Source organism: Lutra lutra, chromosome 1 (genome assembly GCF_902655055.1).
Source record: "Lutra lutra chromosome 1, mLutLut1.2, whole genome shotgun sequence".
Taxonomy (NCBI): domain Eukaryota; kingdom Metazoa; phylum Chordata; class Mammalia; order Carnivora; family Mustelidae; genus Lutra; species Lutra lutra.
The window spans coordinates 103,411,302-103,438,837 of NC_062278.1; the positions used below are offsets into that span (position 1 = coordinate 103,411,302).

Below are 27,536 nucleotides of genomic sequence, written 5' to 3' on the forward strand. Positions count from 1 at the left end.
TGGCAAATAAGCACCTGAAAATGCTCCATATCGTATGTCATCAGAGAGATGCAAATTAAAAACCAATGAGATAGGGTTTTGAAGGGGAGGTGGGTGGGGGGTTGGGTAAGTATGGTGGGCATAATGGAAGGCACGTATTGCATGGAGCACTGGGTGTGGTGCATAAACAATGAATTCTGGAACACTGAAAAGAAATTTTTAAAAATGATATATAACTATATACCTATTAGATAGCCAAAATCCAGGCCACTAACACCACCAACTGTGTTCAACCAAATGTAGAACAACAGAAATTCTCATACATTGCTAGTGGGAATGCAAAATGGTACAGTCACTTTGGAAAACAGTTTGAAGTTTTCTTACAAAAGTAAATATACTCTTATACAATTGCACAACTTGATATTCACCCAAAGGAGTTGAAGACTTATGTACACACAAAAACACGCATTTGGACATTTATAGAAGCTTTATTCATAATTGCCAAATCTTAAAAGCAACCAAGATGTTCTTCAGTACATGAATGGATAAATAAACTGTGATACATCCAGACAATGGAGTGCTATTCAGCACTAAAAAAATGTTATGTGGATGTAAAGGCAATCTGCCTACAAAGTCTGCCACCCGATTGATCACCAAGGTTGATTTTGATGATCCAGCTGGGTAGGTGGGTGTCCCCTTTCTCTCTTCCCACTCCAAGGGCATCCCTCCCAAAGCTGCATGCTCATTCAAGTGGACAACCTTCCTCAATAGAGGAGGACCATTTTTCAGTCAAGGGTATATAAGTAGCTATGCTCCCTTGCTAGAATCTTCAAACAAGCTCTCCTCACTCAAGAAATGATCTATCCTGTTACAAATCTATAACCATCAAGTCAGCATGGTACTGGCACAAAAACAGACACATAGATCAATGGAAGAGAATAGAGAGCCCAGAAATTGACCCTCAACTCTATGGTCAACTAATCAACAAAGGAGGAAAGAATGTCCAATGGATAAAAGACAGTCTATTCAACAAATAATGTTGGGAAAACTCGACAGCCACATGCAGAAGAATGAAACTGGACCATTTCCTTAAACCACACACAAAAATAGACTCAAAATGGATGAAAGATCTCAGTGTGAGACAGGAATCCATCAAAATTCTTGAGGAGAACACAGGCAGCAACCTCTTCAACCTTAGCTGCAACAACTTCTTCCTAGCTACATCACAAAAGGCAAGGGAAGCAAGGGCAAAAATTAACTGCTGGGATTTCATCAAGATCAAAAGCTTTTGCACAGCAAAGGAAACAGTCAACAACACTAAAAGACAACTGACAAAATGGGAGAAGATATTTGCAAATGACATATCAGATGAAGGGCTAGTATCCAAAATCTGTGAAGAGCTTATCAAACTCAACACCCAAAGAACAAATAATCCAATCAAGAAATGGGCAAAAGACATGAACAGACATTTCTGTAAAGAAGATATCCAAATGGCCAACACATGAAAAAATGCTCAACATCACTTGGCATTAGAGAAATACAAATCAAAACTACAATGAGGAAAAAGCCTGCTAAAATGAACAAGTCAGGAAACAACAGATGTTGACAAGGATGTGGAGAAAAGGGAACCCTTCTACACTGTTGGTGGGAATGCAAGCTGGTGCAGCCACTCTGGAAAACAGTATGGAGTTTCCTCAAAAAGTTGAAAACTCTTTTACAAATTTTTTTTTTAAACCCAGTGATTGCACTACTGGGTATTTATCCCAAGGATACAAATATAGTGATATGAAAGGACACGTGCACCCCAATGTTTATAGCAGCAATGTCCACAATAACCAAACTATGGAAAGAGCCTAGATATCCATGAACAGATGAATGGATAAAGAAGATGTGAGATACACACACACATACAGGAATATTATGCAGCCATCATAAAAGGAAACCTTGCCTTTTGCCATGACATGGATGGAACTAGAGGATATTATGCTAAGCAAAATAAGTCAATCAGAGAAAGACAACTATCATATGATCTCACTGGTATGTGAAATTTGTAAAACAAGGCAGAGGATCATGGGGGAAGAGAGGAAAGAATTAAACAGGAAGAAACCAGAGAGGGAGACAAACCATAAGAGATGCTTAATCTCAGGAAACAAACTGAGGGTTCCTGGAGGGGAAGAAGATGGGAGGGATGGGTGGCTAGGTGATGGATACTGGGAAGGGTATGTGCTATGGTGAGTGCTGTGAATTGTGTAAGACTGATGAATCACAGACCTGTACCCCTGAAACAAGTAATACATTCTATGGTAATAAATAAATAGTCAAACAAACAAACATTTTTAAAAATAAATAAATAAATAACAAAACAAAACAAAAAAGAAATGAGCTACCAAGCCATGAAAAGACATGAAGGAAATTTAAAAGCATATTACTAAATTAAGAATCCAATCCAAAAGGTCTACCAACTATATGATTCCAACTATATGACATTCTGAAAAAAAGCAGAACTATGGGAAAAATAAAAGGATCAGGAGTTGACAGGTCATGGTGGGGAGATGAATAGGCAAAAAAACAGAGACTTTTTAGGACAGTTGAAAATACTCTGCATGATATTATAGTGGTGGATATATATCATTCATTCAAATTCATAGAATGAACCACACCAAGAGTAAACTATAATGTAAACTGTGGACTTTGGGTGATTATGATGTGTCAATATAGGTTCATCCTTGGTTTAAAAAAAAAAAAACAAAACTGTACCACTCTGGGGTTCCTGGGTGACTCAGTCAGTTGAGTGTCCAACTCTTGGTTTCAGCTCACATCACAATCTCAGGGTCATGAGATCAAACCCCATGTCAGGCTCCATGCCTAGCATAAGATTATCTCTCTCCCTCTCCCTCCGCCTCTCCCCACCCTCTCTCTCACTCTCTCTCTATATATATCTCTATTCCTACCTCTCTGGGGGAAAAAAATGAAAAGTACCACTCTGGTAGTAGATATGAATAATGGTGAGGCTATGTGTATATGGGGGCAAGGGGTATATATTTCCATACCTCCCTTTCAATTTTATCATAAACCTAAAACTACTCTTTAAGAAAAATAATAATAATAGCCAAGAGAGAGTCCAAATTGCTCAGTGTCAGGCTGAACATGACCATCATATCTCTATCTCATAGATCAGACATCTAAGAGCATATTCATTCTGCTTACAGACACAGGACATTTATGGTACTCATTGCCCATTAAAATTATCTTCCCCAACAGTTATTGGGACAGAGTTAAGAAATACTTTATATTAAATTTACCTACAGGAAGAGATAAAATGTCTTTGTTGCAAAACATCAACTTTCCATGTTCTTTCCCCCATTCTAAATGTCCCCTTATACATGGCTGGAAAGAACCTAGTTTTAAATAATACCATGATACTTACTTTCAACCCCTATGGACATTGATAATACAAACTCGTCTAGTCTTTTAAATTCCAAACTAAAATGAGTCGCCATTTATAATAATATCACATATTCTAGCAAAATAGTATATATCTTTGAACCAATATTTAACCGTTTGTTAAATAAAGTAAACCCTAAATATCTAAAAGTGAAATCAACACTATCATTAACTTCATTTTGCAGTTAATGTGGTAGTAATATTGGCAATGCTATACATAACTACAGAAGAGACACAACTGAAAGATAATCTTCTGATAAGACTCTGGAAGTGAGTGGTATGCTGGAAAATGTGTTTAACAACCAGCATAAATGCCCTGTGTTACATACCCATTTGTGGGGTCCAATTCATATGTGAACACCTCAAGAGATGGGAGGGTCTCTATGTCTCAATGCCACACAGCAATTTAGAATCAGTAGGGACCTCTGGAATATTCAGTTGTACTTCCTGTTTTACAAATAAACTGAATCCCAAGGTGTTTATATTTGTGTTCGGGGTCCCACAGCATTTGATTGCATCTATAACTCGCATCTAAGATTCCTAACTTATAATAGCAAAATTTATCCTCATGCTAGGCAGCAAGTCAACTTTCTCAGTGCTTAACTCAGGAATACTTATCCTTTAATCTGCTCCATGAAACATTCCATGGTCAGATATGCATATATCATATGCTCCTTTTAGATACTTAAACATCCATTGGCTTTGATAAAGAAATCCATTTAACCACTTTAATGCAGTATTTCCTAATATATTTAACCCTGAAAACTTCCACACTCCAATCCCAGCACCCATTAGCATTCTGCAGACCTGCAGGTCATACATTGGGGAAAACGCTTGCCTCCTGACATTTTCACCTACATACCCTGGTACTATCACTCAGAGCTCTATTTCAAAACATTAAATCCTCCTCCACTTGATGGACTTTCATATATCTGAAGATAGCTCTTGTATTCCTCCAGAGGCTGGCTGCACAGAAACTGAGGGACGGTTTCTCAATGAAGATGGCAATGTAGGTGTAAAGGAAAGAAAAATTAAGGGGGACCTCTAGTGGCTTTGGAAGCACAGACAATCTGTAATTCCGTGAATCTTTCCAGCACACCCCGAAAGAGTCACAAAAGATGCTAATAACAAAAAGAGTCTTCATTGTCCGCTGGAGGTTCCCCAAAAAGCCCACTGAAAAACTCAAAATCCTCCAAGGGAAGAGGGGGATGCTTCCAACAGCAATTTTACCACATTTATTAACTGCCCCTGGGGAAAAGAGGCAGCACCAGTTACCTTCTCCTACTCTGAAGACCCGAGCAAAAAGAGAAAGGGAAGAGGAACCCGATTACTAATCAGGTTGGGCCAAACATTTCTAAGGTTGCTTAATGAAGAGGAATGTTTCAAAGAGTAGCAAATGGGCTGACTCTAAAAACCTTTCACTCAATATTAATGAAAAGGAACACTGCATTGCTTGGCATGTGTATAGTCTCTGAGCTAAACAGAAACGTGTGGGGAAAAAATCTCTGTGAGAGTTTTCTTTTATCTTTGTAGATTTTTGCTCTAGCTGCCTTGAGAAAAGGAATTTCCAAAACCATAGGTAGCTTTGCTACTTTTTCTGGAGGTGCCACACAAGGAGGGGTGGGGGGAGGACATGAGTTTGGTAAATGAAGGGAAGGTTTGGACAGGAAATGTGGCTTAGAATTCCAATTGGACACACTCTCTGAACCTGTGTAGGGCTTTTACAAAGCTCTTGATGGATTAGTTCTATAGGTAACATAATTCAAAACACTTGAAATAATGCCTATGCTAGTAAAATTCTTGAAATAACTTTGCATCTGAAAGCAAGATCCTTTCATTTAAGAGTAACAAGAAGTGCAGGTGAACTGTAAAAATAAAAGGCCATTTGGAGTTCTTTTAGACTTTACCCTGCAGCAACCAAATAAAATTAAATATTTAATGAAATCTCAGTCTAAGTCCAACCAATGCAAGCATAAAAATGCCAAGATGGTTTTTAAACTTAATCCTTAACCCTAGGTCACTCACCCAGGGATATTGCTAATAGTGTGACAAGTGAAGCAGAGGAAGGGCAGACTTCTGGGCCACTGAAGCTCATACATACTTAAAGCTACGGTACTGCATCAAATACATTTTAACCCACCATAGGCTCCATTGGCCATAGGAAGGTTTTCAAGTTGACTAATGCAATGGGTGAGTAGGGAGAAAGCAGTGTATTGGGTTTATACTGTGAACTTTTACTATAAGGACTGAATTTTTTCATATTATGCATTTGGGGCAAAACATAAATATACAGGAACAGAAAAAAACAAAGCAAGCAAAAAAAAAACCTCATGCACCATCCAAAAATCCAACAGGAAGAAGGAAGGGGGAGGGTAGTCATTACTAATGGCTCATTATATAAAGTTCTCGCATTATTTCTCCACCCGGATTAATGAAACAGCCTCCTCAGCTGGACTTTCTTGCTAAACTTCCAGTTCACTGTAATTGATCATTCACACAACAGCCAGTGTGATCTTCCACACCTGACCATAATCATTTCCGTGCCTGAAGATCTTCATTGGCTTCCTGTTGCCTAGGAGTATAGGACCAACTCGCTGCTTTAGTACTGAAGTCCTAATTTTCCTTTGTCATACTTCTCCAGCCTTGACACTTGTCATGCCTCTTCCTCCTCAGACCCCTCCATTCATCCAGTGTTCCATGAGTTGAATGAACTTCCATTTTGTCTCATATCTAGCTTTTTCTATCAGTCTCTCTCTTCTTGGATTACCCTCGTTCCAAGACCTCCTCTATGAAATCACTCATCAATCCAAGTCCCGTCCAAGTGTCATCATTTCTGTGGAGCCTTTCCAGCTTCTCTTGGGCCGCAATAATGGCTTCCTTCCTTGTCCTCCTAGGGCAACCTTGCTCTAAATAATACCGGATGGAAATTTTAAAAAGTAAGATTACTTCATTCCTAGTAACAAGGTGGCCACAAACGGGATGGGGGAGGGGCAAAAGTTAAAGATTACTCCATTCCCAGGCCAGGCCAGGCACTACTACAGGCCAGGCACTCAACTTAATCCTTACATAATCCTCACAACCACCGATGAAGTCAGTCCTATTACTATTATCTTCATTTTCCAAGTGAGAAAACTGAGTCACAAAGAGGTTGAGGGTCTTGACTCAGGTCATTTGGTCGGTAAGTGGCAGGCACAGGATTCTAGACAGAGGTGGCCTGAAATCCAGGGCATTCACTCTTGATGCCACCAGCATAAAAGCAGCAAACTGGGCTTCCTAGGATTGAGCTGGTAGAGTGTCTTGGCTCAGCCAAGCCAAAGAGGCTTTCTGAGGCATGGGCCAACTAAGGTTGATACCAAAAGTTGTGAGGAGCCCCCAAAATTGGGCAAATAAGCAGGGTCAAGAATTGAGGGGAAAGGCAGGTCAAGCAAACCAGAGAGTTTCTATTTCACAAGTCCTCCAAATCAAGGGTGAAATGTGAAGTTCACAAGCTGAGCTCTTAAATCAAAGATCAGAGAGCCAGGGACCAGGCTGGTCCCAAAGCAAGGAAGTACCTTAGTCACCACTTTTTAAATTATTTTTTAATTGAAGTAGAGTGACATACAATGTTATATTATTTTTCAGTGTACAACATAGTGATTAGACAGTTCTATACATTATGCAATGCTCACCACAATGAGTGCAGTTACCATGTTGCCATTCAAAGTTATTACAATATTACTGACTGTATTCTTTCTGCTAGGTTTTTCATCCCCATGACTTAGTCATTCCATGACTGGAGGCCTGTAACTCCCCTTCTCCTTTACCCCTTTTGCCTATTTTCCCCATGTGGCAGCCATCAGTTCGTCTTCTGTGTTTATAGATCTGTTTCTGCTTTTTGTTCGTTTGTTTTTTCAGACTCCACATGTAAGTGAAATCATATGGTATTTGTCTTTCTCTGACATTTCATTGAGCATGATACCCTTTAGGGTAGTTAAAAATACCATATGAGTCTTATTCACCCTTCATCCCCATAATTAAACTCAGTAAATTTCTTTTGTTTGAAAGGTATCAAAAAAAAAAAAAAAATATATATATATATATATATATATATATATATATATATGTAGCTATCACTGTGCTTCAGACTTCTTATGAAAGAACCAGGCTCCTCTTTATTTCATCTTTGTTTCATCCCCTACCTCAGAATTTTGGAGATCAAATCTTGTGGTTGTCCAAACTCAGAGGGAAATTATTTTTACTCAGCCTCACAGCACACCCCAGAATAATGAAACCAGGATTGGGGTCTTACATGTATAAATCACAGACTACTGACTCAAAACTTATACCATCTTACTTGTCATTTAGTCTTTTTTTTTTTTTTTTTTCATTTCAGGTCAGAACACACTAAAATCTCCTCAGCACTAATTTTCTTCTCCCTAATGCCCCAGTCTTTGCAACACTTCTTTTTCCTCCAGGGATTTAAAGGAGGAGGAGCGAATTTTTCAGAACCCAACTCAAATGCTTTCTCCAGTATGAGGCTTTCCTTTGTCAGCCCTACTGGGAGTGAACTCTCACCACTCTGATCTCCTAGTACACATTCTTTATAACAATTTAAGCCCTGACCAGCGATAATTATATTCATTTCCCAGGGTGACTCCTGCTAGTACTAGTAGTTATCGTTTCTTTCCTTGAGAACTTACTTTGTGTCTTTATACATCTCATTCAGCACCATGTGAAAGATGTATTCTGCCCCCTGTTTTACAAGCGAGGAAACTGAGGCAACGAAATATTAACAAATTTGTCCAGGTTCACAAACCAGCAAAAAGCAGAACTATGAATTGATACCAGGTCTGCCTGCGCCCAACAGTAGTGCTCACCAATTAGTCTGAGCCCTACCCTGAACGTCCCAGCCTCCACGTGGTCCAGCTGCAGTCATAAGGCCGATGGACTGTGAGCAGAACAAATTATGAGCAGATGGCAATGATGTGCATCTCTTATGAACTGAGCCATGGAAGGGTGGCAACCCCAGAAACCAAGAGTTGAGGTGAGATGGCAGAATGTCAAAACAGAGGAAAAGCCTGGATCCAGGTGGCACCACATGGAGGAGAGTTTCTGTGGGAATTCTGAGATGTGCATCAGACTTTCTGAAAGTAAGAAACAAACTCTTGATTTTCTAATCCCATAAGACTTCAGAGATTTTGTGGGTTTGTTGTTGTTACCATAGCCTTAACTAATACAGACTCCAGATCCTGTGGTCTCAACCCTAAAACTCCAACCTCTCCCAACTTGCCTTTTCAGAGTATTTATCTAATGTGAGGCAATGGAAAGAGATGAGGTGATACAGACAGCAGAGGCCTCATCTTCAGCAGAGGTATGTGAATGAAGCAGCCAGGAGGAAACCTCCAGGAGCTCATGTATGACTTCACCACACACCAACAGTAAACTGCATCATGAGGGATTCCACAGATGGTGGGAGCAAGAGAAGAAGCAGGAGAACTGCAAATGGTGTGTTGCATTACTCTACTCCAACAAAATCCCTCCCCTTCTTGCCACCCATACAAAATTTACATTACATTCACATCTTAGATTAAACTTTGATAATTTGTCTGAAACACCAAAGACTGTCACACACTGAAATACAAATCTCCATAAAAAAGAAAGATTTTAAAGACCTAAAGGATGGTGTTTGGAAGCAGCTCAGGCTCTCATGTATCCTAGGTGGTTTTGGCTCATTCCTGGTAGATTGGAAGAGGGAACTGCATATCTCTCAAGCCCTGGAAATTTAGTCATGTTTCTTCTTTCCACTACCTTGCCAATGCATTAGCCAAATGACAAATATGCTCTTGTTCCAGCAATATTAAACTTGGGAATATCAAATTCTCCCAGCACTTTCACCCTCATAATTATACTACTTACAAATTCAAAGATATATACACATTAAGTTCATGGCACCATTATTTATAATTTTTTGGACCGTATAATAATGAAAAACTGAAAACAACTTGAATATCCATCAACAGAAGACTTGTGATATTTTCCTACAAGGGAATTTATAGTTCTTAAGATGATTCTGTACTTCTAGATTTATTGATGGGCAACTACATCCATGTCAGATTGTGGTAAAAATTTAAATAAAAAATATCTATAGTGCAATTCTATTTATGTAAAACTATCTGCCTTTGAGTGTATGCGTGTTTTTGCTTGTGAATAAAGAAGGCTGAAGGGATATACTCCAAAATATGACTAGCAATTCTCTCCTTCTTTCTAGGTTTTGGGGCATTCCTCTCTTCATTTTCATGTTCTCTATATTGCTCCAATTTTTAAGTGTTCACATAAGGTATTTATAATCATAAAAATAATACAACTGCTTTTTGTTTAAATATTTGTTTATTTTAGAGAGAGAGAGAACATATATGCACAAGTGGAGAGAGTGGCAGAGGGAATGAGAGAATCCCAAGCAGATTCCCCACTGAGTGCAGAGGCCCACAGGATGGGCTCCATTCCAAGACTCATGAGATAGAGACCTGAGCCAAAATCACTAGTCAGGCGCTCAACCAGCTGAGCCACACAGGTACTCCATAACCATTTTTACTTAGGAGAAAAAAAATGTCAAAACTATATATTAGCTATCATCTTCCAACCCACCTACAACTTCATTTTAGTAAAACATGAAATGACACTAATTAAAAGCAACAGTTTGTTTTCCAGAGATTAGGTCTACCTCTAGTTTCCATACAAATAATAGTATCGGGCACTGTTCAATGAAAATAGTGATGAGGATTTAAAAATATATTGGAAGCTAATTTGTTCTTTTTTTAAAAGGTTTTTATTTATTTATTTGACAAAGAGAGACACAGTAAGAGAGGGAACACAAGCAGGGGGAGTGGAAGAGGGAGAAGCAGGCTTCCTGCCAAGCAAGGAGCCCAATGCAGGGCTCCATCGCAGGACCATGGGATCATGACCTGACCTGAAGGCAGATGCTTAACAACTGAGCTACCCAAGCACCCCAAAGCTAATTTACTCTTAGATGGGTGTTCACATCAGACTCCTACATTCAAATGTGAATTTGGATGTGACAGAAAGAAGACACACAAATCCATTTCAATAAAAATTTAGGTTTTTTAACTTCTTGAAGCAAAACCAGAATTCCCAAGGTGATCAAGGGTTTTAATCTCTGCTCAGATCTCTCCAGTTCATGTGGGCAGATGTTTTGGCATCATTAAGTCAGTGAGTGTCAGATAAAGGAAAAATAAAAGAAACTCTACACTGTATCTGTCAACACTCTCAAAACTATCTTGGACAAGATACTGTGATCTTACTTTAAGTCTCTCTCATCAGTTTAGTGGAAATTTTGTCAAAAAGGAATTTAATAAAAGACAGTCAAAATACACTATCAACTCTCCTACTTTAAAAAGCTGACACGGGACGCCTGGGTGGCTCAGTTGGTTAAGCAGCTGCCTTCGGCTCAGGTCATGATCCCGGTGTCCTGGGATCGAGTCCCGCATCGGGCTCCTTGCTCGTCAGGGAACCTGCTTCTCCCTCTGCCTCTGCCTGCCATTCTGTCTGCCTGTGCTCGCTCTCTCTCCCTCGCTCTCTTTGACAAATAAATAAATAAAATCTTTAAAAAAAAAAAAGCTGACACAAGTGTTAAAATTTAATAGCTAGGATCAAAAAGAATGGAAGGATAAGAGTAAACAGGAGGTGCATAACTTCAAAATTTTAATGGATTTCTAGATTGTAAAAACCTGTTGGAACAGTGCTGTTATGGGATTATTCACCAGGAGATACTATGAATAAAGTTTGACTTTAGGCTAGACCATTCCTTGAACATATTAGATGCTCAATAAAAGTGTCCTGAATGACTAAATAAGTGTTAAGTGTAATTCAGAAAAAGAATAGCTATGCTGCTATAATTAATACACCCTAAAATTTCAGAAATTAAAACAATAAAGATTCATTTCTCTCTCAAGTCATGGTTCAATGTGGTTAGGTGCCAATTTTGGAAAGCTCTCACCCAAGTGGTAAGTCAGGGGTCCAGGATTCTTCCAGATGAATATGGGAGGGAAGAATATGTACTAAATATTTTTTACTATCCTCTGCTATTAGAGCAGTGCCCAGCACACTCTTAAGGTTCAATAAATGTTGAATGATGAGAATGACAATAATACCCTTATGAGCTGCTGAGGTTTGTGGAGTCTTTGCCTGTACACTAAATGGTCCCAGACTGCTAAGAATAGAGACATCTTGGTCCACACTTTTGGGTGTTCTTTCTCTTGCCCTAGAGTCAGACTTTTAGTTACTGCTTTTCATTCCTCCAGTCTGTTTGCGTCTTCCAATCAGCACTCTTTACTCACCATTTCCTGTCTTTAATTTGCTATCCAGTGTTTTTAAGATCCTAACCATGGAAACATTTCTACAAATAAAATCATCTATGGAGCTCCAGTAAATGGAAAAAATAGTAGCAGAACTGTTCATGTCGTGGCTGGTAAGGGCATTAGCTCTTTTAGCAGCTGCCTGGCCCCCAAGGAAACTCAGTAAACCTAGATCCTCCTTCCTCTCCATCCCTTGCCTCAATGATACTGTTTGCTCATTGGAAAGCCCTTCAATAGGCATGCTCACCAAAGAGGTTTTTTTTTTTTTTTTAAGATTTATTTACTTATCTGAGAGAGTGTGTATGTGCGCACATGAACATGCGTGAGTGGGGGAGGAGCAGAGGGAGAGAATCTCAAGCAGATGTCCCACTGAGCAGGGAGCCTGACTTAGGGCTCCATCTCATGACCTGAGCTGAAACCAAAAGGTGGGGCTTAACTGACTGGGCCACCCAAATGCCTCTCCTTCACCTAAGATTTCTTACTGATGGTGCAAAACCTATTAATTTTATCAGTAATTCATCCTTACCCTATCCCAACAAAGAAAGAAAGAAAAGGGAGAGAAAGAGGGAACAAGAGAGGAAAAGAATTTTTGAAAACTCTGGTAAATAATTAAACTGATAGTTGTCAGAGAAATTTACCAAACTTCTCAATGGCATCACTTATTTTCCCCACAGGAATTCTCTATCCCAAGTAGCTCACAAAGTTTCTTCTGCATGAAATGCCACATGAACATGAAGACATAACTGCTTCATAATGTCATCATAGAGAAATAATATGACTAGTCATAAATATTCATTCAAACAGCCTTCAATAGAAGTGCAAACATTTTTTCCTAAAAGGAATTTAGAATGGTTGAGTCATATATTTTTAAGCAAAATTGATAATATTTTACACATTAAAACATATAGGAATTAACTCAATTATTTACAAATATATTAAGGCTTATTGGTTCAGTGAAAAGTTCCATGTGTCAAATAAGTATTTCACATATTAGTGTTTATAGGATTTGTTATTTTGAATTAATTTGTGTTTCCCCAGGCCACTGTTTTATAATCACCTTTGATTAAAGTGCCTTGAAATAAATGTTAACTGAATATAGTTTGAAACAAAGTTTCTTTAAGCTACACTGACCTCTAGAGACATAGAGGTTTTTCAAAGATGCTCAGTAAAACCTAAATCTGTCTTCACAAAATCCGTGTGAATACAATAAAAGGATTTATTTTGGGGCATAAGGACAGACTATCCTCTGAGCTTCATGCTACACTCCATTGATTAGGCACACTGCATTGCATGTTATTAAATTTTCACTGCAAAGATAAAAAGAAGGAGGTGAAGAGAAAGACTCTAGAGCTAAAAGGAACTTGAAAATAATTGGAATTATTCAAATATATATATAATGGTAAAGGCATTGAACTATGCATTCTGAGATCTGAGTTCTGGTTCTGTTCTGTCAACATAACACCTGTGTGACCTTGGGAAAATCACTTTCTTCTGGGGGGGGGGGCTTCCCTTTCCCCATCAATTCAATGAGGATTTGAGCCACTCTGTGTTAAGTACAAACTAAGAAATGCTAAGAATTTCCTTTCTAATCTTTAAAACATCAACGTTTAAAAAAAAAACACCTTCTAATATTGACTCAATAATTCAATAATTATACTGGCCAGGTCAGTACATTATTGCTGAAGATGGTCATATGAGTTTCCCTAGTCTGCTGTAACAAAATACCACAAACTGGGTGGCCTAAAACAACGGAAAGGCATTCTCCACATTTCTGGAAGCTAGATTCCAAAATCAAGGTGTCAGCAGGGCTATGCTCCCTCTGAGGCTCTGGATTGGATCCTCATTTGCCTCTTCTTAGCTTCTGGAGGTAGCTATCAGCTGTCTTCATTCCTTGGCTTGCAGCCACATCACTCTGACTCCATCATCATCGCATGGTGTCTCTGTGTCTCTCTTCACCTTGTCTTCCCTCTTCTTACATAAAAACCAGTCATACTGGATTAAGGGTCTGCCTGACTCTGGTATGACCCCAACTTAACTAATTACACCCACAATGATCCTATTTCCAAATAAGGTCACGTTCTGACGTAGTGGGGTTGGTTAGTACTCCAACATATCTTTTGAGAGAACATAATGCCTTATAGTGATGAGGGGAGAAATATATAGTCAGAAAAACTTGACAGTTTAAAAAAAAAAAGAAGTGATGTCATTTGCAATCCAGGACAGGATATGTGTAATATCCCGAATTGCTTCCTCTTGAATGATGATATCTTTCCTGGAGAATCCCCTAGTATGGCAATATTTATTCCATGAAGAAACGACCTGACCAAGCCTGGCAAAAGTGTCTCAGTGCTGCACAGTGCCAGTGAAGGCAAGCATGGTCCAAAATAGCTAGGCTTCTGCATAGCACAACTCACATTCAGAACCAGTACCTCAGAAGGTTTGTCCTGCGAAGCTTAATATCATGAAGAACCACTAAAGCTCAAACTTGACACTCTAAGTCAGGAAAATTTTTAGGAAATGTTTGTGTTTTCCTCTTAACCTTTGATAAATGGGAAGGAAATATAGAAGCTAACCTGCAAAATCTTGTTATGACAGATAACAAGGCAGCTATAACTATCATAGATGACTGAAATCAGGTCAGAAGGACTCAAGAGTCCACAAGAAGGGATTTACACTGGCCAAAATGGGAAATGTTGTGCATCAATAAGAATAAAAGCAGTTTATTAAAACACACCACATTTATTTAAACCCCATGAGTTCCCAATATTACCTAAAAGGAGGAAAAAAACCCTTATTTGTCCTCTTGGAGAATGATAGGCAACTAAGACTTACACATAAAGGAAAAAATCAAATACTGATTCTGCCTTTACTACCCAAACTGCACCACTGTTCTAACCAAACAATGGACAAGGAAATGTTTCTCTTTAGAGATGTATTCCAGCCAGTAAATGAAAAAAAAAAAAAAATGACATAATATCACCGTTATGCAACTCCTGAGGAACTAGAGGACACTGAGAGATACACTAAGGACATAACTAAAACGATACTTATGAATATCAATAAGTAACACATATTCAATGCACCCTGCTACCAAAAGGTAAGAAAACATCAAGATACTAAGAATGCAAACCAAATGTAAACATTTCATTGGCCAAATGTAGCCAAGTGATTGAATATGTGTCTGTTCTCTGCATATTCTTTGAATGAGCAACAAAATGACAATCTGTGACCCATAAACTACTAGTTATGCAATTGTGAACATGTGTTCTTTATACCCAATTGAAAATAAAACTTCACCAGTGATTCCAGTTTACGAAGGGATTCTCATTCTCTCTCTCTCTCTCTCTCTCTCACACACACACACACACACACACACACACTTCTTGTACTCATGGGAAGAAAAGTACTGCAAAAGTACCCTCAGGGAACGGGGGTGGGGGGGGTACAATTAAATGACAGAGAATCATACAGTTTTCACAAATCTTTGGGAAACATTAAGCAAAGGAAAGGAAGTTAGGAGGATACAGGGTATACCAGAGTCTAGGAGGTCCAAACCATCAAACACAGCAGGAAGTATTGATGAAAAGCTGATCACTCCTCTCGCTCCCTTGAAGTGAAGTCCATCAAAGCAAATGTGACACCTTTTTATAGGGAGACGCCAGTCAGGATCCCTACTCCAGGATGAGAGCCTCATACCACATCAAAGAAACATGCTCTAGCTACAGAGTCATCAGTCACTGAGGGAATGAGAAATACGGGTTTAAAGATATTATTTACAGGGACAGGGTAGCCAGTAAAGGAAATAAATAATGTAACTGAGGGAGAAAGAAAGTTGGAGACAAAGTGGAAAAGAGAGGGACAAATGAAGAATGAGAGAAAAAATGATTTACGTTTGGGAATTACAAGTATTTCAGCAAAGCCAGTCCTTGGAGTGTAAAGAAGGAGTTGATGAGAGATGATGAGTCTAGAGAAGAAACTAGGGGCCAGAGCACTGTGTCATACTAAGGAGAGCTTGAGCTTTATTGGGAAAAATCCCAAGGACTTTTAAACACACATAATGCAGTCAGATTTGAAGTTCAGAAACATTACTCTGGCTTATGTGAGACTTCTGGTGATTAAGTCTGGAGACAAGGACTGCAGAAATCATCCAGAAACAAAAGAGAACTGATGGTTAAACTAAGAAATTGGGCCTGGAGGTATGCTTTTCAAACTTCAGCATGCATCCAAATCACATGGAGTACTTGTTACACCACTGAACCCTATGAGCCATAGAGTCTCTTATTCAGTACGTTTGAGGTGGAACTCAAGAATTTGCATTTCTAGTAAGTTCCCAGGTGATGCTAATGCTGCTGGTCGAGGGACCACACTTCAAGAACCACAGGACCCTATGAACAAAAAAGATATGTGAAAGTATAAGAGAAGAGGAATCAAAACACTTGATGACTGACTGCATGAAGATGCTGAAGAGAAGGGAGGGGCTGTGGTTTTTTTCAACTTTCTACCTTGAGTCTCTGGGAGTTTGGGTTGTTGGTCATCAAGGCAGGGAATACTGAGGAAGAACATATTTGACGGGGGCATGGAAATGGTGCGTATCAAGAGAACCAGTGAAGCATATATCAAACTTGACATTCACACTGAATATCCCAATGGAAGGTACCATGGGCAATTCACATAGAGTTCTGGACAGGAAAGGGCAGATGTGAGTTAGAAATACAGATGTAAGGGCGCCTGGATGGCTCAGTGGGTTAAGCCGCTGCCTTCGGCTCAGGTCATGATCTCAGGGTCTTGGGATCGAGCCCTGCGTCGGGCTCTCTGCTCAGCAGGGAGCCTGCTTCCTCCTCTCTCTGCCTGCCTCTCTGCCTGCTTGTGATCTCTCTCTGTCAAATAAATAAAAATAAAAATCTAAAAAAAAAAAGAAATACAGATGTAAGAATCATCAGCATATAGATGATAAAGTCATGAGAAAAGATTTCCAGGGTCAGTGAGTATACTGTGAGACATGAAGAGGGTAAATCTTGAGGAACATCAAATTGAAGAAGGAAAAGAACTGGTACCACTATCGTCAACTGAGATTACAAAGAGATAGATGATACTCCATGGCTACATTTTTTGTCATAGCAAATGATTCAAAATAATCAATGCCCGTCAATGTGGGACTGGTTAAATAAATGATGACACTCTTTACAGTAGAATTCTTTACAGCTTTTAAAAAAAAATAAGTACTTTACTAATAGGAAAAATGTCCTCAATATATATTAAGTAGAAAAAGGCAAGTTGCATCATATTGTTTTTAGCCATCATTTAGGTGAAATATATACACAGAGTATCTCTGGAAAGATACAAAAGAAATTTATACCCTCAGGGAGAACATAGTGGGGAATATGGTAATTAGGAGACAGAAAATCCAAGGACAGAATTTTTACCCAAAGGTCCAAATATTCTATCAGCCACAAGGTATAGGCCTAATGTTAAGATGGTAGCATCAAAGCCTGATATTATTAAATATTTAAATCACAAAAATAATTCTTATTCTCATTTCATGATCACCCAACAACATTCTGAAACTTTCTCAAGAGAAAATTCATTCTCCAGACTTTCCACTTGACACTGATATATGTTTATAGCAAATTAATCATTGTAATTCTACTATAGCTTTAAATATCCTTCTCGGCAAGCTTTGCAAACTTGAGGCAATATCCCCAGGTTTCATTAGTTCTGGGGGATCACATAGAGATTCTGAGTCTAAATCTTGGACTTGAATGAATTAACCAAGGTAAATTCTACCTTGTTAGTTTTCTTGACATCCAATCAGCTGATCTCTCCCAGGCACATTCCAACAGCACCAGGATGTAAAATTCAAGTGTCCAGAAAGAACAAAGTTAGTTTTTAATATACCTACCTTATCTGTATGACATAGATTTCATTGACTGATATCAAATTCACCAATTTACCCATGAATTCCATAGAACTGTGACCTCCACCCTCACTCAGCAGCATGGCTCCCCCAAAGTTCACCAGTATCATTCCACTAAAATAGTTGTTTTGCCACAAACAAGAATTATATCATATAAGTAAGTGTATACTTGCCAAGATCCAGTACCAAACCATAAACTTTCTGAGAAAAAGAAATGCCTACTTATCTTTGTATTCCAGGAAGATGCTACAGTACCTCGCACATCATAGGCATTCAACACATTCTCCTCACATTGTATTGAATTCCCTGCTAATATATTACCTACTTAGATAAGGTAATTACTGAGGCCACTTAAATCAAGGGTCCTCACAGAATTCTCCTTCAGGTATGACTTCTAATCTTATAAAAGGGAGATATTTTTACTCACAGGCTTTTTGACACCCTTCAAATGTAATCATAAACAAAGCCATTTACTGAAACCACTTATACAATCTGCTTAGATAATATACTGCTATCTGGCAAGGTCTGAAAATGGGTTTTCTATTTTAGTTCATAGAGAATCTCAACATACATGAAATATATAGATTGATATTTTCCAAATCAGAATTGGATTGTTTAAATATGCTATACTAAAATGACACCGAATGAGGTAGATATTTTCTTTGAAATTATAGAGGGGTGTTTTCAAACACTGTGTGGGAAATCCAGGCCTGGGGAGAGCAGATACAGGGGGTCAAATAAGCCAGGCTCAGCCACACCATTCCTGCAAACACGATAAGCAGCAAAGAGCTCTGCTTTTTCTGTTTAATGTGTAGGTTTCACACATTATTTCACTTTTGAAAGATTTCCTCTATTTTTTTTTTAATTTTGAAAAACCCAGTTTTTTAAAAAGGACAATCTCATAGTAACTCGGGTTGTTATTATTACCACTGTTGTTGTTGCTGCTGCTGCTGCTGTTGTTGTTGTTGTTGTTATCTTCACAGAAGTGCCCAGTAATGGAACAATGGAATTATCAGCATGTTAGATGACAGAATGTTTGTTGAAAATAAAGTGTGATTTTTTTTTGTCAACTACACATCCCACCTCCTTTCAGCTTCTTTCATAGCAGTAACTATTGACCCAAGGTCATTTCTGTTCCTCTCCCATTTCCTAGCTAACATCAATGTATAAATAATGTTCACAACACTCTCTGTAGAACACAGAACCCAGAAAATGTCCCTGCCACAGTCTAAATTCCATGAAAGGGAATTCCTCAGTGAAAAATCTCAGAGCAGAATTCTTTCCTTGGAGTATCCAAAGCCACCTGTCTTTTACCAGGAACTATCCCTAATATGAAAACTCTGGATGTATAAGTATTGAAGAACATACTTTTTTTCATTTTATCATATTCAAATAGACCTCTAACTCCAGAAAACTAACTGCAAACCTTAAGATATAAGAGACTACTTTTTCATGTACAAAAAGAGGTCCAATCCCTTCTTGCTGGAAAAGAAAAAAAATGTCAGCACACTAATGCAGAAAATGAAAGAGGAGCCTTTAATTGGGATGAGATTTCAGTGAAGTATGGAATGAGGCAGAGGAGATCTAAGAAATCAGATCAGCTGTGTCACAATTACCAAGAGTCCAAAATTAATCTAGACACATACTTCTGAATTTATCCTCAGTGGGCTTTGATCTCTGCTCCCCTTTGACTTGATTGGAATATTACTGTCAGCACCTATCAGTCTCATCTGATAAATTATATTTTAACAAGTCCTCAGACACTGTTGGAGAAGATTTGCTATTCTCCTTTAGTCACATTCAAATAAGTGTTGGTGCTATTTAATACACTGTTAAGTATTTCAGATCAAAACCTAAGCAAATAATTCTTCCCCAGCCAGGATAAGAACACCATCACTGAGCCAAGCTATGCCTATGTCAGATACCTTGATGGAGTAATAATCGCCTATTAATCAGGGCACCAGTTAAATGGCCCCAACACCTGCTTGACATCAACATTAATATTCTGATAAATTATTTAAAGAGATAAGCAATGTCATCACCATCTTACACCAACTCGAGCTTGCAGAATCAAAGATACTGGGTCAGTTAGCATCTGTTCCCATATAGGATGAACAGTCATAGTCCTGAGAACTTGAATCTAAACCTAAGTACTAAAATAAATCACTGTCTCCCAGCATTAAAATATCAGTTCTATTTTTAAAAACTTGAATCTTTGAATATTTTTCAGATTCCTCAGTACACATGTCATAGCAAAAATTGTGCTGTGATGGAACTGATAGTCAGCATTTAGTGATTGAGTGCCCACTATGTATAAGTCTCTGGGTTTCAACAAGTGATCTAGAGAAATTCCGTCTCAGCCATCACACTGTTTAAGGTATAAGTCTTGGGTTCCAGGCTCCAATCTCCCCACTGAACTTGAATAGTTATATGACCAATATGACCTTAGATAAGTCATTTCTTCTCCCAGCTTCTTTATTCTCATCTCTAAAATATAGAAGTTGAACTAGATTCTTTCTAGCGTGAAAATACTATGAATATTCATGCTTCTGCCACTGCTAAGTTTTGAGTCACTGGAAGCAGATGAATACTCATTCTCCAAACATCAATGGGACAGTGTAGAGTTGACTGCCCATGACCTACTAGGCACACACAGGTCAACTTTGGACAGTTTTAATCTTCAAAGTTTCATTTGAGATAAGATTTGGGGGGTCTAGAGGTGCTATTGGGAAGGGCATACTTAACACACACAGTATTAACAATATTTAAGAACTTTCTTTTATATCAAGAAGTACAATACAGGAAACTAATAACTTACTATTGTGAAAGACTAATATGTGTCTTTAGCAATGAACAGGACACACAGTGCTCCTCCATCAATACAAATTATTCCATCTGAATATCTGTGTAGCTACTGATTCACCAAAAGATCAAATGAGCTCAAATTTTCAAAAGAAAGACATAGATTTGCTCCCTGTATGTCTCCTTGATTTTGTTTTTGTTTTTGTTTTTTGTTGTTGTTTTTTCCATTTTATTTTATTTTATTTGTTTTCAGTGCTCCAGCATTCATTGTTTATGCACCACACCCAGTGCTCCATGTCTCCTTGATGTTTTAATTATTATTTATACTTACTCCACGTTGTGCAATTACTGGGACTGAGAATTCAGAATTAGGAGCTATGGTCTGAAGTCTAACATTTCTTGATCTACGTAAAAGTCATAAAATTCCAAATCTGAAGGAAACTCAAGTCTAACTCCACCACTTTAGAGGTCATTTACATACATGTACACATGTATGCACATACCCATATATATTTACCCAGGGAATTCTTTGATTTTCCTAATATCCTGCAGATAGCAGGTAACAGTCCTTCTAGATCTCTTTGTTGCAGGCAGTAATTGCCCTCAATATATGCACATGAGAAGACCATCTCCAAAGCTCTTGCTAGTCTACATTTTTAGGCTCCCTGAAGATGGTTAAGATTTAGATGGCTCACTATCTTCCTAAACACAGTTAGGCCTTCCATTTTCTGGTGAAATGGAGAGGAGCACTCTATCAATCAGAGTTCTTCATTCCAAGTAATGAAAGACTGGCTGATGTACAAAGGAAAAGGATTTTTTAAAGGATTTCTGAATAGTTTCCAGAATTACCAGAAACAGGCTAGGGAAGCATAGGAGAAAGGGAAGCGAAGTAGCAATGGAGAGCACAATGGAAAGGAGACCATAGGCCAGATTGATGGGGTCACAATAACAGTAGCCACTGTGCTCTGGAACCTGTGCATTTCTGCCCGCCCTCCCCACCATTGCCATCACCCCATACTGGATTCTCTACTAGCCTCAGGTATTGCCTCAGGATCCAAAGAATGGTCCAAATGAGACCTTGCACCTAAACCCTAGCTGCAAGGCAGTTTGGGGAACATGAATCTGGGCTTTTCAGCTTCTACCATGGAAGGCAATCTCTGCCACAGGACTTCCCCAGATGTAGGAAGGGGTCCAGATCAATGAAATCTAGCCAGCTCTCTAGACAGGCAGGTAAATAAACCCTGTCCACAACAAGTAAAGTATTTGAGCAACTTAAATACATACATATCTAGATAAATTAAGCCTCTCTGACCATGACTGAAAATGATCATTATACAATACTCAAATGAATCTCAAGAATTTAATAAGAGTGTGGAAGTCCATTTTAGCATGATACATATAATTATCTAGGAGGATCCATAAGAAAACATTTATGCTGCTACCTTTGGGTGGTGAGAAATGAGTAATTTTGAAAAAAATGTATGCTTAGCCTTAAATTTTACTTCCACTTATATGCCTCATATGTATTACATGTGTAATAATTTTTACCAAAATAACAATTAAGTAGCTTTCTAATTCTATTGATTATTTTTATGATTGCAGAAAGTTAAACAACATATGGTGCTTTCTTTAAATATATATATATATGGAGCAAGATGGTGGAGTCCCAGGAGTCATCAGGTCCCAAGAGTTCAGCTAGATAGTTATCAAATCATTCTGAACACCTACAAACTCAACAGGAGATCAAAGAGAAGAGCAACAATTCTAGCAACAGAAAAGCTACCACTTTCTGGAAGGTAGGACATGCAGAGAAGTGAATCTGAGGGGATACAAGGGAAGATAGACCGCGGGAGAGGGGCCGGCTCCCTGCAAGCCATATAGCAGCGAAGCACAAAATCGGACATTTTAGAAGTCTGCTCCACTGAGGAATGTTGCTCCAGATGCTAAGCAGGGGATGGAGCCCTCACTGGGACAGTGTGGTCTCAGGACCCATATGGTCACAAAAAGACCAGAGGTGTCTGAGACTGGCAGAGCCCCAGGTATCAGGGCAGGGAAGCCAGCTGCAGAAACAAAGCCAAGGAGTGGAATCTCAGCTCTGGGTTACCTTAAACCATGATCCAAGGCACAGTGAGACCACTGTTCTAGCAGGAACCCCACAAGTTGCTGTTCTGAGGAGAACCCCTCCTTCCACGTCCAGAAGGAGCAGTGAAGGATTGCACTGGGTTTGAAGACTCCAAACAGGGCCATAGGCCAGAGATAGAAATGCTCAGTCACAGGCTGGGTGAGCACAGAGTGTGGCCAGAGACTGGGGAGACGGGAGTGATTGACTGCTTTTCACTGGGGGGGCGCACTGAGGATTGGGGCCCTGAGCTGTTGGCTCCGATGGGACCAGAAATTGGGAGGCCACCATCTTCATTCTTGTCTTCCAAAGCTATATGGAAAGCATTCGGGGAACAAAAGCTACTGAGAGCGAACCTGAGCACATTACTTAGCCTGGCCCCTGGCAAGGGTGATGCAGTTCTGCCTCGGGCAAAGACATTTGAGAATCACTACAACAGGTCCCTCCCACAGATCAGCAAGAACATCCAGCCAAGACCAAGTTCACTGATCAAGGAGAACAGCAAAACTTCAGAGTTATAGGACTATAGCACATAGAATTCACGGCTTTTTTCCCATAATTCTTTAGTTTTTCAAAGTAAAATTTTTTAATTTTATTTTTTCTTATTCTATATTTTTTCCTCTTTCCTATTTAACATTTAACTATTTTATCTTATCAATACCTTTTTAAAAAATCTTTTTAAATCTTAAAATTTCATTCTTATAGTCATATTCTACTCCTTCGTTGTATTTAACCTTATCTTTTGTACACATATAGGTTATTCTTTCTTTAGAATTTTGGAATAGTTTCTTCTAACAGGCCAAAATATACCCTAAATCTAGAACATGGCTTTGTTCTACATTTTTCACATTCTTTTCTCTTTTTTTTCTTTTTTCAACCAATTTCTTATCAATTCCTTTTTTGGAATATTTTTAAATTTTCATCTTTATAGTCATACTCAATACTTCATCATCTACCCTTGTTTTTCTAAGTATATAAGCTTTTCTTTTTTAAAATATTGGGAGGGAGTTTCTTCTAACAGACCAAAATACACCCAAAATCAAGTGTGTGGCTCTGTTCTATTCATAGAGCCACACACTTGTGGCTTTTCTTTTTCCTCCTCCTTTCTTCTCCCCCACCCAAACACTCCACCACCAGTTTTGGATCTCTTCCAATTTGGTTAGTGTATATTTTTCTGGGGTCATTGCTACTCTTTTAGTATTTTTTTTCTCTCATTTATTTATTCTTATCTGGATAAAATGACAAGATGGAAAAACTCACCTCAAAAAAAAAAAGAACGAGAGGCAGTACTGACAGCTAGGGACCTAATCAATACAGACATTAGTAATATGTCAGAACTAGAATTCAGAATGATGATTATCAAGGTGCTAGCTAGACTCAAAAAAAGCATGGAAGATACTAGATAATCCCATTCTAGAGAAATAAAATCCCTTTCTGGAGAAATAAAAGAACTAAAATCTAACCAAGTTGAAATAAAAAAAAGTTATTAGTGAGGCACAATAAAAATGGAGACTCCTACTGCTAGGATAAATGAAGCAGAAGAGAGAATTAATGATATAAAAAGCAAAATGATGGAGAATAAAGAAGCTGAGAAAAAGAGAGACAAACAACCACTGGACCACGAGGGGAGATCTGAGAGATAAATAATGCCATAAGAAGTGGGAACCCAGAAGAAGAAAGAGAGAGAGTGGCAAAAGGTATAGTGGAGCAAATTATAACAGAGAATTTCCCTAATTTCATCTAGAGAACAAGCATCAAAATCCAGGAAGCACAGAGAACACCCCTCAAAATCAATAAAAATAGGTCCACACCCTGTCAGTTAACAGTAAAACTTACAAGTCTCAGTGAAAAAGGGAAAATCCTGAGAGCAGCTTGGAACAAGAGGTCTGTAACATAAAATGGTAGAAATATTAGATTGGCAGCAGATTTATCCACAGAGACCTGTCAGGCCAGAAAGGACTGGCATGATATATTCAGAGCACCAAACATGAACAATATGCAGCCAAGGATAATGTTTCCAGGTAGGCTGTCACTGAAAATAGAAGGAGAGATAAAAAAGCTCCCAGGATAAACAAAAACTAAAAGAACTTGCAAACACCAAACCAACCCCACAGGAAATATTGAAAGTGTCCTAGAAGCAAAGAGAGAAACTAAAAGTAACATATCAGAAAGAAACAGAGATAATACACAGTAACAGTCACCCTACAGGCAATACAATGGCACTAAATTCATATCTTTCAATAGTTACCCTGAATATAAATAGGCTAAATGCCCCCAATCAAAAGACATAGAATATCAGATGGATAAAAAAACAAGACCCATCAATATGCTGCCTGCAAAAAAACTCATTTTAGACCCAAAGACACATCCAGATTTAAAGTGAGAGGATGGAGAACAATTTACCATGCTAATGGACATCAAAACAAAGCTGGAGTGGCAATCCTTATATTAGATAAATTAGATTTTAAGCCAAAGACTATATAGTAAGAGATGAGGAAGGACACTATATCATATTTAAAGGGATTATCCAACAAGAAGATCTAACAATTTTAAATATCTATGCCCCTAATGTGGGAGAAGTCAATTATATAAACCATAGTCCAGAAGTCAATTATATAAACCATATAATAACAAAATCAAAGAAACGTATCAACAATAATACAATAATAGTAGGGGACTTTAACACTCCCCTCACTGAAATGGACATATCATCTAAGCAAAAGGTCAACAAGGAAATAAGGCTTTAAATGACACATTGGACCAGATGGACATCACAGATATATTTAGAACATTCCATCCCAAATCAACATAATACACATTCTTCTCTAGCGCACATGGAACATTCTCCAGAATAGATCACATCCTGGGTACCCAAATTAGGTCTCAACCAGTACCAAAAGACTGGTATCATTCCATGCATATTTTCAGACCACAATGCTTTGAAACTTGAACTCAACCACAAGAGTAAAGTTGGAAAGAACACAAATACATGGAGGTTAAGGAGCATCATACTAAAAAATAAATGGGTCAACCAGGAAATTAAAGAAGAACTAAAAAAAAATTATTGGAAACAAATGAAAATGAAAACACAACTGTTCAAAATCTTTAGGATTCAGTTCAGGATCCTGGAGTCCTGGGATCAATCCCATATCAGACTTTCTCTGCTCTGCAGGGAGCCTGCTTCTCCCTCTCCTTCTGCCTGCCACTCCCCCAGCTTGTACACTTTCTCTCTGTGTGTGTCAAATAAATAAATAAAATCTTTTTTAAAAAAAATTCCTTGGGACACAGCAAAGGCAGTCCTGAGAGGAAAGTATATAGCGATACAAGCCTTTCTCAAGAAACAAGAAAGGTCTCAAGTACACAACCTAACCCTATACCTAAAGAAGCTAGAGAAAGAACAGCAAAGAAATCCTAAGCCCAGCAGGATAAGATAAATAGTAAAAATCAGAGCAGAAATCAATGAAATAGAAACCAAAAGAACAGTAGAACAAATCAACAAAACTAGGAGCTTGTTCTTTGAGAGAATTAATAAGATTGATAATACCCTAGTCAGACTTATCAAAAAGAAAAGAGAAAAGACCCAAATAAATAAAATCATGAATGAAAGAGGAGAGATCACCAACACCAAAGAAATACAATGATAAGAACATATTATGAGCAACTACACACCAGCAAATTTGACAATGTGGAAGAAAAGGATGCATTCCTAGAGACATATAAACTACCACAACTGAAGCAGGAAGAAATAGAAAATGTGAACAGACACATATCCAATAAGAATATTGAAGCAGTCATCAAAAATCTCCCCAAAAACAAGAGCCCAGGGCCAGATCGCTTCCCAGGGGAATTCTACCAAACATTTAAGGAAGAATTAATACCTATTCTCCTGAAACTGTTCCAAAAATAGAAAGAGAAGGGAAACTTCCAAACTTGTTTTATGAGGCCAGCATTACCTTGATCCCAAAATCAGAAAAGGACCCCATCAAAAAGGAGAATTATAGACCAATATCCTTGAGGAACATGGATGCAACAATTCTCATCAAAATACTAGCCAATAGGATCCAACAGTACATTAAAATGATTATTTACCACGACCAAGTGGGATTTATTCCTGGGCTGCAAGGTTGGTTCAACATCCGCAAATCAATCAATGTGATACAATACATTAATAAAAGAAAGAACAAGAACCATATGATACTCTAAATAGATGCTGAAAAAGCATTTAACAAAATACAGCATCCCTTCCTGATCAAAATTCTTCAAAGTGTAGGGATAGGGGGTACATACCTCAATATCATAAAAGCCATCTATGAAAAACCCACAGTGAATATCATCAATGGGAAAAAACTGAGAGCTTTTCCCCTAAGGTCAGGAACATGGCAGAGCTGTCCACTAACACCACTGTGGTCCCATTGGGTTTTACCACATATGACCCTAGACCACAAATACATGAAGGCAGGTGTATGAACTAAAAAGTTTAATAAGTGTAAAGCATATGTGCAGAAACGTGGGCCCTACATTGTAAGTTTTGCACACCACACTTTAAGAAAGAAGGAATTTACAGTTCAGCTAAGAGTACCTTGGGCATTTTTTAGGCAGGGTTGCAGATTCCCCTCCAAGCAGGTAGTCTCGTAGCATCCTGTGAGCAGACATTGATGGGTCCTATTATTTCTTTCACCTGGAGCATCCTCCCTGAACCTCTCCACCAGCCTAAGGCCTACACATTGCTCAAAGAACAGTTCAGATGTTGCCTTTTTCCTAAGGGATGTACACAGGTGTTGCTGAAAATAAAAAGGGGGGAACATACATTAGCCATCAGGGGTATTCAAATCAAAACCGCATTGAGATATCACCTTACACCAGTTAGAATGGCCAAAATTAACAAAATAGTAAACAACATGTGTTGGAGAGGATGTTGAGAAAGGGG

At 38.5% G+C, this 27,536-nt stretch overlaps 1 long non-coding RNA gene across 1 annotated transcript; it reads right to left on the bottom strand.

The window, feature by feature from the left end:
- Positions 1–1,456: 1,456 nt before the first annotated feature.
- On the bottom strand, positions 1,457–27,536 carry LOC125081862 (uncharacterized). Its single transcript, XR_007121810.1, has 3 exons — positions 27,417–27,536; positions 6,479–6,484; positions 1,457–1,491 (listed from the first exon to the last, which is right to left on the bottom strand). It is a non-coding gene; the product is annotated as an uncharacterized LOC125081862 (long non-coding RNA).